The 14729-nt window shown below is 39.8% G+C and overlaps 1 protein-coding gene across 12 annotated transcripts in view; it reads right to left on the bottom strand.

The window, feature by feature from the left end:
* The window catches only part of ST3GAL3 (ST3 beta-galactoside alpha-2,3-sialyltransferase 3), a 177841-nt gene that overhangs the window by 148471 nt on the left and 14641 nt on the right, over positions 1–14729 (bottom strand). The window contains exon 1 of one of the 12 annotated variants that reach the window (XM_066192680.1): positions 6768–6801. The exons of the other annotated variants lie outside the window; for them this stretch is intronic. The gene's annotated coding sequence lies outside the window, so the exon portion shown is untranslated. Of the gene's footprint in view, positions 1–6767; positions 6802–14729 lie in introns of those variants that run through there. 12 annotated transcript variants of the gene reach the window in all.

Here is a 14729-nt window from a genome sequence, read left to right as displayed (position 1 = left end):
ATAATGGGGTGTTGGGAGAATATGCAGAACTTGAGGAAAGGTATTGGACAAATTCCACCAAGAAAACCACTCCTGAAAAAGCAGATAGATCACTTGCCAGAATCCTATCATACCTTGGTCATACCCATGATACATGAAACTGACAAATGATCACATGGATATTGAGGACATTTGGGGCTGTTACAAACAGAACAGCCTATATAATTTCTAGTTGTGCAGTTTCTCTTGTGGATACGTGTAGGACAGGGCAGGTTTACCATGAAGAAATGCTTTGGGTTATACCATGATGTAAGAACAATCCAGGGAATGGCCAAACTGTGCAAATTTAAGCCCCATTAAGGGAATGAGAAAGGGTCTAGCAAGGGAGTAATTTTAATGACATCTAACTCATCTAACTACATGGAAATTTTTTTCTAAGGTAAATCTGTGACCAGCAACTGGAGTGGGAGACACTAATGGTAGCAGTACCAGCACTGGTACATGACACCAACATACATAAGGAACAGATGGATCAGTAAATATAAGTCAAGAACATGCAAAAAAAAATTCAGGAACACTTAACACACACCCACACCTGGTGTGTCTGGTTCATTCATGGTATGAATATCTGATACAAACACCAGTTCAGATTAAAACACTGATCTGGCCAACTCCAATAAATGCAGATTTCTGACACTAAAGCCAGGGAAGTTGCCAGGAACCAAACCTTAAGTGTGAACCAAGGCAAAGGAAACAAGGAAAGTTGCACGATCGTAAGTTTGGGCTTCATGAGAGCAGAATTCAGGGATCAGCTTCAGAAAAACCCACAGGATATGGGCCTTGGGAGAAGACCAGTGCAGGAGAGTTTGCTCATTTTGAAGAATGACCTCCATCATGCTCAAGAATCATAGAGCCAGTGTGCAGAAAATGAAGCAATGCTACCAGGAGACCCACATAGATCAACAAGGAGCTTTTGACAATATGCAAATATAAAAAGAATGCGCACGAGAGGTGGGAATGGGGTCAGGTGAGCATGGATGAATGTAGAGACACTGCCCTAGTGTGCGAAGACAGATTTAAGAAGGTCAAATCTTGCCTGGAGCTGAAAACAGGGACAAGAAATGCTTCCATAAGTAACTGAGCAGCAAAAAGAAGACTTGGGAAAACGTGGGCTTCCTGCCGAGAAAAAAATATGGAAAAGGCCTGGAGAAATGGGCAGGCAGATCTCATGACGTTCTGCAAAGAAAAATGCAAAGTCCTGCTCCTGGAGAGGAAAAACTATGCCCTACAGGCTGGGTGCCAACCTACTGGAACACAGCTTTGCAAAGAAGGACCTGTGAATCTGGGTAGAGCAGCTGAACCAAGCCAGCAACATGCACTGGTCGCAACGGCAGCCAACAGCCCCCAGGGTGGGGAGACCCTTCCCCTGGCTCAGCACCAGGGGGGCTCTGCTGCAGGGCTGGGGCACTGCTGGGCTCCCCTCTACAGAGACACACATTGGAACAAGTCCAGCGAGCTAAGATGATTAAAGGATTGGGGCATCTGCCACGAGGGGAGGCTGAGAGAGCTGGGGTTGTTCAGCCTTGAGCAGAGAAGGCTCAGGAGGATCTCAGTAACGTAACCTGATGGGCAGGATTAAAGAAGGCAGAGATGGGCTCAGAGGTAAGGTGCCCAGTGAAAGGACAGTAGGTAATGGGAACAAACCGAAAAGCAGAAAATTCTGTTTCAACCTAAGAAAAAACCACATCTGTACTATGGGGGTGCCTCCTAGTTAAAACTATTTTGTGACTCTAGAATTTTAGTGCAAGTACCGCCCCCTCAACTGAGACTGCTTTGAAGAAACTAAATGCAGAGGAATCAACTGCAAAAAAGACAAACCTTCCAGTCTGCTGGTAATATTATGCCAGGCAAAAATTCTTAACAATACCTTAAAAAAGTGAGAACTCAATTTATCCCAAACAGAGCACAGGGTAAATCTAATAACTACAAGGTTAGGACCCACAGAGAATTTCCTTCCCAGTATAATGAAATACATTGTTAATGGCTACTATTTGAGTCCAGGAGTGAAAATCCAATGATCCTGCTGAGGTCATGATTATTACCCATAATAAATAGGGTTTTATTACTGCCTTTCACAAGAGGAGCAGCCAATTAAATACAATGTGCACACTGGAGTGTTTTGGCCAGGTATTGAGTTAGAAGCATCTGTGCAGTTTCTCTAGAGTTGTTCAACACATTCAACATGACTGAAGTGCCCTGCACTGACAAATTCCCCCATCCAATTTCACCCTGGCCAATGCCCTGAATGCCCTGCATTCAGATAGGTGAAAATTTACATAGTGATGCCACGGAAGGCACAGCTTCCCATCACAGCCCCAAACAGCCCATCCTCCTAGGCCTCCTCCTTTGAGTCATCGCAAGGGCTCCCCTGGCTGAAAGGGCAAACTGGTAAAATGCCTTTCCATTTTGGTTTTCTGCTGTTTTGCAGCAGGCTGGCATTGTTTGCTATGCCATCAGTCAAACAGAAAAAGATGGCTCAAGGTAAACTGTAGAAATAAGGGTTAGGGTTGAAGCACAAAGAATGCAAGTAATGTTTGAAAACACATTTATAGCCAGTGCTAGCAGTGTTTCCTGCAGCCAAAGCCCAAAAGCACATTAATATCTTTCTATCCACTCTTCCTCCACTGTAGCCCTACCCCTATCAAGCATCTCATTTTCTGCTCCCAACAGATTCCATCACTAAATGCTACCTACCATCCCAGAAACGTGCAGAAGAATGAAGACAAACTGGGAGAAGTTATTGTGGCCTATGAATATTTTTCTTTTTCTAGTCTGTCTACATAAGGTCTTCTCTCAACAACATCACACTGTAAAATTATCCATGTAAAATTATCCTGTAAAATTATCCATGAGGACAAACCATGGTGAGAGGTAGACTCAGCACATGAAGTGCTTCAGTGAGTTTGCTACTATACCTACTATATCTTGTATCTACAAGCGGTGTCTTCTGATACTGTGGCTTAGATCACTTTGCAAAGCAGAAAACTTTGCTCACAAAGAAGTTGTTTTGCCAACTTAATAACAAATAAGCCCGTACCAGAATCCCAGGGAATCACAGAATGGTTTGGTTTGGAAACCATCTAGTTCTAACTCCCTGCCACAGGCAGGGACAACTTCCACTAGACCAGGTTGCTCAAACCCCTGTCCAACCAGGCCTTCAAAACTTCCAGGAATGAGGCAGCCACAATCTCTCTGGGCACCCTCTTCTAGTGCCTCACCACCCTCATAGTAAATACTTTCTTCCTAATATTCAGTCTAAACCTACACTCTCAGTTTGAAACCATTTCCAAGAGCATAAGCACATTACAGTACAGCCAGAATATAGCAGTGACCAAACTGAAGGTGTCTCACTTCCATGATTACCAATTCAAACCCCAAATTAACACCAACCTCAAGGCCACACAGGATACTTTGGCAGCAAAGCAAAATTTAGGAAACTTTCACACCCTATGTGGCCCAGCACATCACTGCTACTGCTCCCAGCACAGCTGTGCCATGACAACTGCTCACAGGGTGAGGGGAGGTGGTAAATTGGATCACTGAAAACGTATGGGACAAAAGTCACCAATAATAGTCCTTAAAAATGCTACTATGTAGTCACTTAGAGCAGACAACACAAAAATCAACACACTATGTAACTGTATTCTCAGAAACTTAGATTTGGAAAGTTTAGGTCCTTTTCACAGAACTGAAAAGATCCCTGGCAAAACGGCAACATTCCTTAAAAGCAGGTCTTAAATAACAGCCCACCTGTTGACATCCTAATAAAGCACAACTCTGGCAAACAGCAGCCAGAGACTGTGCAAGAATGTGGTAAATAAAACACGGGAGAAGAGAGTAGGGCTGTCCAACAAGAGATGGAATAATTGCAACTTTGTCCCCAAATCTTTATTGGGTTTTTTTATATACTTTATCTCCAGAAGAAAAACTCTCTGGAAAATTCCAGCATAATCAGCTCCTCAATCTAGAACAAAGAAGAAACAGTCCTTCCACAAGACTGAAGGACAAAAAAGCTGTATCAGAATACACACCTTTGAAGCACTTTTTGTGACAGCAAAACTAATGAGAAAACGTTCATACTTAATTAAGGGATTCTCCACAAAAGTACTTAGTAAATCCATAAATGCATGTTATGAAGATGAGGCAACGATCTAACAACAACTAATAACATGTCAACAGTTCCGATGAACAACATATTAGGAGCAAAAAAAAATTCCAAGCTTGGTGTGAAAAATCTCATTTTTTATCTTGCACCAACAGTACCCTCTGCTGTTCCAAAGCTGCACTGCATAAGGTGAAATCCAGCCCTGACCATCGGGAACACTCAATCCATCCAAAGCACTTACCTAGCTTTATTCATTAATTATCTCACTCCCTGTAAAGATGTTCCAGTTATGTTAGTTTCTTCCTACTATGGAGCCAGGTTTTGGGTTGGTTATGATGTTAATCTATTTGCCCAAGACCTTCTTCTGTGATTAGAAAAAGACAGACTTAGCCTTAAAAATCATTTTAAAATTAACAAAAAGAAAATAAATTGAACACTATTTTCTAAGGAAGACAAGACCCACTCAACACGACAGTAATATTTTCTGGATCATTTCTGTAAAGACAGAAGGGGGTTTTAGATTTTAAAATCAGTGTATCACTCAACAGTCACACATCAGAGAAATCCAAACATCCTACCACAAGGTTTTTCAAAAAGCAACTTGAAGGCTACATCCCATCTGGAAAATGGCCCTGGGGGTAACAACACAGGAAGACTCCTGTACTTCTGATATCCTGTGATAACCCAGCATACCCATGCTGGAAGAAGGACAATCACACTGCAGATGCACCACAGCAAGAGCAGAAACAGGGAGGTGAGGCAGAGTGTGCTGTGGGCTTCCCCTGTGATGAAGATTCCAGACCCATCCACGCAGGGTCACCGTGAAGCTTCAGCAAAAGCCCTGAACCTGAGGAGACACCACCCTCACAGTGTCCAACTGATGATCTTCATCAGCAGAGAAATTCAGAAACTGAGTGTATTACTGTTCTTCTCCCCTCACATGGAAGGCAATGTGAGGGAGGATGAGGACAAACTGCATGAGCACTCCAGGGGAAAAAATGCCCCCAAGTGTGATTTGAAGCAGGGGCATCTCACCACAGGCAGCCTGTATGAACAAGCACAAGGAGGAAAAGACATACAAGAAGCAAGGAACACTCTAACTGGATTACATGCTTAAGACGACCGTGCCAAAAATGAACTGTGAATGAATACACTGAAATGTAATCCAGAACTACAGGAAAAAAAAACAAAACAAGAGAAAAAAGAACTCCTTCAGTACAGAGAAGAAACAAACTTGTACAACTTGCAATGGAAAAGAAACCTCTACTGCTTGACCCAAGAATCTTTTCAGGGCAAGGTGACACATGACAGAAAATACCTACAGAGCTTAAAACAAAAGAAACTGAACAAAACAAGTTGTCCTTAACTATATTGTCAACAAGACACTTCCACCCAGTTCAGTGTATCCTGAAGCAATGGGAGACAGTTGCCTTGGACCAAAGAACACAACTTTGAAGCTTCAAAGATGGTTTCATGTCTTTCCATCAGAGCAGACTTAGAACCACATTTTCATACATTCCACAGCAACATGACTTCCAAGCGTGTGGCAAGTATACAAATATTTGATCTTGGCAAGGGAACAAAGTATTTCTGAGGGGAGTCAATGGTATTGTAATGAGTTACAGTGAACAGCAGGCAGATCTGAATTGGCACCACAACACTGAAACCCCCATGTCTTTGCACTGAAAAGCATCAACTGCAAACCACATTTTTCTATTCCAATCATGAAGATAGAGCCTCCAAAGAAATACATGCTGGAGTACCACACTCCAAGAAACATACAAGTTAGAGAGCAACCATTAAGAAGTAACAATGTTTAATATTTTAAAAAAATCTCTCCACTAGAAAGATTATAAAGCTCAAATCTGAAGAAAATAAGACTGCAAGAAGCTTATCAACTAATCTAAAACTCACAAACACATGTTGAGGTGAGAAAAAAATTAAACCAAGAAAGGGTGAAAGTCAGAAAAGCTTGCAATTGACTTCATTGTGGTCAAAGTGACTTAGAGTAGACATCAGGAAAAATCTGACTAGAGGGAAGGATATTTAAGCACTGGGATAGGTCGTACCAGTTTCCCTGATTAGATTTTATAGAGTACTTATGACATGTTGGAATAAAAAGATGTTAAAAATATTGTTTCTAAATGCCAAGAGAAAGACCTCCTGTAGTTCTTTCCAGTGCTATTTGCTACAATTTCCTATAAAGGAAAACATTTTGAATGGCCATTATTAAAATATACAACTTCTAAAACAAGTAGTAACATTTAAGATCAGATAATCAAGAAAACACACAGTACTAGAAATCAAGCATATTAATCTACATTTTTAAAAAACATAGGACAATCATTTTTTTCAAATTAAATATTTACTAAAGTATCTTAGAAAGTACCTAAATGTTATACAGAAGGAAAGGAAACTGACTTGTACTTCCAGCTCACTCCCTGTTGTTTCTTAATGCCAGTGAGGTAGCTGGACTAAATGACAGAGTGCCAGGAGTACAAAAATGCAAGATAACAGCACTGAGGTACATAATATAAATAAGAAATTAAGTTAAAAATAAATTCTAATTATGTTCTCAAAACTTAAATAATTATTTTGGAACTTAACACCACCCCTTTCTTACCTACAGACTGACTGCTCAGGACTGATATTCTCACTTGCTGATACTATCTTGCTGCTGTCAGTGCTTTAAAAAAAAGAAAGAAAATTAATTTTCAATCATTTTTAGCATTAGGATAGCAATAAGGAAGGAGGCTTCTGCTTTATGGCCAAAGAAACATAATTCTTCAATGCAATCCAAGTCCTAAGAAGGTTACAATCACAACAACGTAACTTCTTTCTCAGTACAATTGACCAACATCCATCTAGAAATTTGAGACTGGTTCAAGCCAATGCTTTCAGAGAAGCCAAAAAATATTTGCCTTGATGGAGAAACAACATGGAAGAAATAGAAATTAAAAATTATTAACATGGATTTCCTCCTATCTTCAAGATAAAACTTGCAATATGCAAGCACCACCATGTGTTTATAATCCTCTCAGAGCCCAGCATTCAACATGCAATTGCAGGGGATTTATACCCCACATGATTCTGTGTAACTGCATTTCCCAACCATTTTATTGGACCAGACAGACATTCCAGAGATGAGGCTTCACTGTACAGGATGCAGGAAGGGAACCACCCAGCAATCAATGCAAAATGAAGCCTTCTGGAAACATTCACTCCACCAGCTCCCACTGGACAGGGACAAAGGAAATACCACAAATAATGCTTTTTAATTAAAATGTGTTATAAAGTGTACAGAGGCACACACTGAACTGATAAAAAATATTATAAGATATCTTAGAAGAGGAGTACACTTACTTCTCAACTCCCACTAAAAAAAAAGAAATTATGGTATTTGTTATGGATTAGTAGCTTGGGAAATCTCACCTTTCAAGGACAAAAATTGGAGCTGCTATGACAAACACACCATCACTACTGTTGGTGCAGTCACAGCAGGCAGAAAGACAGACAATTGCATGCAATGGCTAAAAAGACTCAAAAGGGAAATGAATCAGCAACATACAACACTATGGTTGCCACCAGCACATATCTTGTTGCACAATTCACGAAATACCTTCAGTCTTCCTATACCACAGAGTTTTGAATCAATGAAGCAATTCATGGGAGAGATTTAAACAGCTTAGTGCGGATGCCTGACTGAAAAAATAAACTACCTCAAAAAACAGTATGGAAAACAACATCTGTGCTACACCAGGAATGGCAGAACTTGAAGAAAATTGAAGAAAGATGTGCAGAAAATTGAAACATGATCAAATAAGTGATACAAATGCTCATAAGGATTAGAAACACCAAACATAAATACACAAAGGAGACTTTAAGGACACCACTCCTTTTGGATGCAACACGTTGCAGTGTCCAACTCCCTCTGAAACGAGTTGCAACCCCAAATTTATAGTCACGTCAATAATGAACAAACCTATGTTTAACACTCCAGATATTTCCACATTTTTAGTCACAATCCAGACATGCCTATCATTAATAGCTGGCAGCAGCGTTCACACCCAATCCAGCTATTTTCAGCAGCTCTGCCTTCTCCAGAGGGAACTAATTACAACACGAATGGCCCCCCTTGCAACCATCATCTTCACAGGAGTCCTCAGCTTCTGATTACAGCAGTCAGTAACAGCCATCCTCTTTCAAACAGTTCTTTGTTATTCTGAGCTTACTAAACAGCTGTGTGTCAAGCGCTCAGAGCCTAAATTAGAAGCATTGTACAAACAGCCACTGCCTTTCCTCACTGACCTTCTCATCTGTTGAGTTCTGAAATTTCAAGAGACAGCCCTGATTACTTTGGTAATTACTTCTCACACTGTCTTCTGGTCTTCACTTTATACCTACAATTATAAACAAAAAAAAGTGTAGGCATATTGAACACATATTTTATACCCACTCTATCCTGCAAGTCCTTCAGGGGAAGGAAGTGACAATGGCCACAAGTTACAGATTAAGATGTTCTGACGGGACTTCAGGAAAAATGTCTTTACCTGAGCACATTGGAACTGGTTGCCCAGAGAGAGTGCCTGGTACCTGAAAGTCTGTATTTCTACCTATCACTCTGTTCTACACTCCCTTATAAGTAACTGCTTTTGGGCTGATCCCCTTGAGAAGCAATAGGTTTTTGTGGCAGCAACATCAATACCTATATTGTTATTGTATATTCAATACATTCAATATTGTACATTCCATGTTAAGTGTCCTTTCACTGACCTGACATTTCTTCAACCAGCTCCCAATACGAGCAACTCTAGTGCAACAAATGCACGATAAAAAGGTGTTTGAAACAGAAGGTGAGGTACCCGAAAGTATACAGAACAATTTAGAACGATTTAACTGACATAAAACTGCAACAATGTTTAGGACAAGGGGTACAGGAATACCCAAATATAAAAAAAAAACCAAACCACTCCAAATGACAACAAACCCTCTGTTCACTACATCATGCCTGTCCCCAGGGAGGACTACAGACAAACAAGGGATTGTGCAGGGATTATGCACATGATCAAACACCAGGGTGCTGACACAAGGCCTCAGGCAATGAGCTTGTTTAGCCTACAGAAGGCAGTGCCTGGGGGAAGCCAAAGGGCAGCCCTCCAGCACCTGCAGGAAGCTCCCGAGAAAATGGAGCCTGGTTCCTAAAGTGCCGCATGGTGCAACGATGAGCAGCAGTGGGCAGAAGTTGAAACAAGAGGTTTGAACTGTTGGATGTAAAGTCTGTTCACCATGAGACTGCACAGAAAGGCTGTGCGGTCTCCATTCTTGGAAGTTTTCAAAACCTGACTGGATAAAGACTTGGTCTCAGCCAATAATTGATGCTGCTTTGACCAAGGGGTTGGACAAGAAATTTAGTAACATTCATTCCAACTAGCGTTATCCTCTAATTTTGCAAAGACTTTCTCTATTCTTTAAAACACTTAAGATTTTCTAAAGGTATTTTAAACCTGAAAAAATTGAACATTAATCCATGTTGGTTTATTTTCCTCTAGCTTACCATATCTGGACACATAATATAAGATGGAAACAGTTATTTTTCCCACTCTTTACAATGAACATGGAGGCACACAAACGTAAGAATGTACTGCAGTTACCTTTAGTAAAAGAGCTCTTTTTACTATTAAGCCTGCAACGAAAATGGCTAAATGGAATCAGAGAGAAATACACAAATAAGTCAAATGAGAGATGCAAAAAAAATTCTGCTTTAAACAACAAAATAGAGATGGAGATTCTAAACATTTCTAGTATTTCAATTTCTGAATATGGCTAATTCTGATATTTCCCAACACTAATTTGCAATCTCACCCTGCTTTGCTAGAATAAATCTACTTTCATCTTCAAGCTGATCTCATGTCAACAGTTACAATGTGCAAACCTAAGAACTACAAAGATTAGTTGCTTTCAAAGAAATAATGTAGTATGTGCACTTAATCTTTCAAGTACTTACAACACAGAAAACATTTGGAAAAGTGCAGCTTCAATTACATTTTTTTCCAAGTAAGTTCACAAAAATAAGTTTAATACCTTGAAATACTATTCATTCTCCTTGTTAATCTGACTGTCTATAGTCTCGGTTAGTCAGGCACTCCTAGCCTTTCCAACCTCCATATAGATGCTAAATTATTTTCTGAACCCAGGTAAATTCTTAAGAGTCTCGTTGTAATTTCTACCCAGAGTTAAACATTCACTACCCTATCTTCTTAATCACTTTTAGAAAAAACCACAAACAAATAAAATACTTTGCCATTCATTTAAGGCAATTTTATTGAGTGTTCCTAGAAACACTAATTATCTCCCTATCTTCTTAACTCATTAATGTTTTAACTAGGCTTTAGGGATGTGGAATGCTTTTCCAGAGAACATCCTTAGTCTGGGAAGCTCAATACCACATGAAGATGGTAACAGAAACTCTCATATAGGTTTGTAAAGCAGTCGGACAAGTTCATGTCTGAAAATGTTAACAGGCACTATTATGTAAAAAGATAACATATCTATCTCAGGAAACCAAAAGTCACACTGTAGGAAGACAGAATAGGAGGGGAGAAACAGTAGTAGCTGCCAAATCCACTGTCAGTTTTCTGAGATATTCTGCTGCTTGTGCCTCTGGCCTGAGCAGGCCCAGCCATCCTTACACGAACCTGTTACCGTGACAGAGGGGAAGAACTTACCTATACAGACTTTGCCATGAACCACAAGAGACATATAAAACAGATGTGCTTCTTAACACAAACTTGTCTCCAAAGCTTTTATTTTACTTGTTACTTTAAAGTACATGAAACTAAGAGCAGTAGTTGTTTTAATAATTATAAACATGCCATCATAACTTGTCAGAGGACTGCAGCATATTTTCATCTTCAGTTCCCATATAAATTCTACCTGATGGAGAGCAATTCAAATTATCAAATGTGTCTTTATTCTCGTCCTGCTTCAACCTCTGCAGAAGGATCTGCAGGTTTTCTGGATCGTCCAATTTTTCAGGATTAGAAGCATCCACAGATTTTCTCCACAGAAGCAACTGATGAGATAAGATTAAATAGTAAGAACTTTTCTTCTCTCTCCTCAGCCAGCAGAAGTCCTTTATATGGAACAAACTGTTTTGTAAATAAATTAACAATGTAATAAAGTAACAATGTCTGACTTCTGAAGAATTTTAGATTAGTCTACATTTCCATCTCCCTGCAATAATGCAAGCATGGTACTCAAAACCTTACATTCCTGTGTAATCTCTCCAGATTCTTTGGGCAAATACAGAATTTCAACTGAAAGCAAAAGAAAAAAAAAAAAACCATCAATTAAGAAAGACCTTCTGAACAGGAGTGTCAGGAGATAAAACCAGAAATTTCCCACGATGGGACTTGATCAGATTATAAAAATAGGTATGGGCAACAGTAGTGGACAGTTAAATATAAGTGGATATAAATAGCAGGGTTTCTCCAAATTAAGGTACTGTAAAACCAAATGACTTTCCACGGAAGGTTTTTTTAATTTTCACCCAGGGGATGGCAGCTGCCAGTCTGTAACTGCGAAAAAAAAGAGAGAATGCTCGGGGTTTTTGTTAGTGGGCATTTTCGTGGTTTTTTAAACCTACGTTCCCGCCGAGGCCGTGACATGGCGGGCGCGCCGGGCCTCTGCTGCCCCCGCGCGGTACCCGGCCGCCTCTGCAGGCCCGGCCGCCCCATCCCTCCTCACCTGCGGGGCTCCGCGGAGTTTCACTAAAAATCCTCATGTTTCAGTAAAAATCCTGAGCTACGCACGTCGGTCCGTCCGGGGCGGATTAAAAATAACACTTCCTAAAGAGCTGGAGGGAGGAGGAAGAGAAGGTCTTTGTATTTTCACACAATATCAGTTCCCTGGACCAATTCACTACACAAACGAGTTTTTTAGAATATCTGAATGCAAGCAAGAGGAGTCGAAATTGCTTAGCCAGGACCTCAGCAGAAATCAGCCCAAAGTCCATTCAGATAATGGCATCGTTTCTATTCATAGAAGGACAAACTGTTACATAATACAATATGCTGTAATTATAAAAACAACTTTGTGGGAAATAAAATACACAGCGAGGAGAAGTAATATACTGTTACACAGTGGTGAGTCTTTAATGTTTTTGTAACATGAATAAGGCCTCTTTTTCAATCACAGAGTGGTTTGGGTTAGAACGAACCTTACAGGATCATCTAGCTCCAATTCCTTCACCATGGACAGGGGACATCTTCCAATAGACCAGGTTGGGCAATGCCCCATCCAGCCTGGCCTTAAACACTTCTAGGGATGGGGCATCAATAACTCTGGGCAACTTGTTCCAGTGTCTCAGTGAAGAATTTCTTCCTCACACCTAATCTAAATTAATGCATAAACCTATCTTTCAAAAGTATAGAAATATTAAAATCATAGTTGAAGCATTGTTAAATAAGAGACAAAATTAGAAAATTCAATCAAAATTAACATATTTTTCCACTGTAATTCAATTTGCACTCTTTACATTGCATTAACTCAGGCTTTTGCTTCTAATGAGGTACCTAACCCAAACACAAAAGCTCTGGACTCAAAGATATAGAAAATAATGTTAAAATGAATAATAATGAAAAATAATAAAAGCCTTTCCATTGCTCAGATAAGGCACTTTTAAATAGATATTATAGCAGCGGTGCTAGCAGAAAAAAAAGCAGCATTACTAATTTCCTAGCAGCTTAATGGAGAACCACCCATGCTCCACTTGGAACCTGATAGAATTGTGTGGGGCAAGTCTCAAAAGGCTGAAAAGTCTTTGCAAGTAAATTCACAGTAATTAGGTTTCTAATTATACCCAGAGCATTAGTGATTGCTATGGTTAAAACAGCCTGTTTCGTTATTCCTCTCTTTCTGAAAGCTCAGTCTTTCATTGTTTGAGCAGAAATTCTAGAAGTTTAGTCTGCCTGAACATGTATTTTTTTTAAAGTTTAAACATAAGAACAGAGAGTCCTGTGCTTATATATGGAGAACAAAATTAAACTTTTCCACTACCAAAAAAAAAAAAAAAAACCCCCCCAAAAAAAAAAACCAAACCAAAACAAAAAAACCTCCCTGGTACTGAAGCAGCTAAAAAGAGTGAAGTACAGGGCCTTTGACGGGGCAAATCTGAAGGCTGAAGATCCCCAAACCAAAATTCACAACAGTTGAAGCTGCACACTTAGTTCAGAAGGCACTTGCACAGAGGCATCTGAGGCAGCTTCTAGCAGCAACTCACAGTAGCCACATCATACCCTAATTACAGTCCCTACGTCACACCACCAGCACTGCCCATGCAGACCATGCTTTATCATCAATACAGTACTCTGAAATACTGCCTGTGTTTTTACAAGCATCCACAGAGGATCTTTGCGTCAAGCAAGCAACTTCAATGTATTGCTGCCCTCCTGAACTACAGATGTAGAATGTGTTATTATAGGACAGAGAGTCTCATTTGGCCAGCTGGGCTGAGATGAAAAACCTTGAGACCTTTATTCTATTCATAGCTCTGCCCTTGAGCTGCTGCATGACACAGAAAAATTTGACTTTCCTGTGCCTTAGCTTCCTCTACCTTCGTGAGTGTATTAATCACATTTCATCCTAAGAAATGTGCCTCAGTACACTTTTTTATTAGGGTGTCCAGACACAATTACAGCTGAGAAACAATATTTACATAGTGTTTTATAGTTACTCTGAGATCGATTAACTTGTAACAAAGACAAAAAGACGCAATTGCACTTATAAATTATTGACTTTGCAACAGTAAGGGTAAGCCTTCAGAAGTAAGAAGCCATCTGCTACTTAACTGTTGGACAAACTCAGCTTTTATTGATCTCTTTGCCATATTTTTCTTCACTACTTCTTTTAAAGCATACATGCATCTATTCGTAATGCTTTGAAAGAAGATACTCCTTGGAACATGCACACTCATTGTAGTTGCAAAAGATATCAGTTTAACTTTTCTGTAGTTGTTAACTCTTCTTGTTCTGTGAGTGATTAAAGGGTACACTTTCTGCACTGCTGCAGCTCTGAGGACTCACATTTAATCAGTGTCCAAACACTTAAAACCACAGGGTAACAACTGTGAAAAAGTGACATGCTGTAACAGAACCAAGTAGGAGGGATCCCAGCGTGATATGAAAAAAGGTTAAGAAACATGCATGTTTATAAGCACTTAAAAATGGAAATAGTTGATTTTAATACATTCTGATTTTTTTTAATAGTTTTTTGGAACTGAGTGAGAAATGCTAAATTTTGACTCTCAGAGATATACATTTCCTGGATTGTTGAGGCCTTTGGTTAGTCAAAACACCAAGAACTGGTTAAGAAACACCCTGTAGTTTCTGTACCTGACTAGAATTTTGGCACTATCCTCACACACTGTTAACTTCCTCAGGAAAGCAATGCGTACAAGAGTAATACAACCACCCAGTGTCATGAAGGAGTAACCACTTGAAATCACCTACCTCAGGTTCAAACATCTATTCAGGATATGCATGCACAGTACAAATTACTTTTTGCCTGGATGCACAATTACATTCCT

Source organism: Chamaea fasciata, unplaced genomic scaffold, assembly GCF_029207755.1.
Source record: "Chamaea fasciata isolate MVZ Bird 193981 ecotype frontalis unplaced genomic scaffold, bChaFas1.0.hap1 SCAF_10, whole genome shotgun sequence".
Classification (NCBI taxonomy): domain Eukaryota; kingdom Metazoa; phylum Chordata; class Aves; order Passeriformes; family Sylviidae; genus Chamaea; species Chamaea fasciata.
Note: the sequence above shows the minus strand (reverse complement) of the source record. Positions and strands in the feature narration are given on the sequence as shown.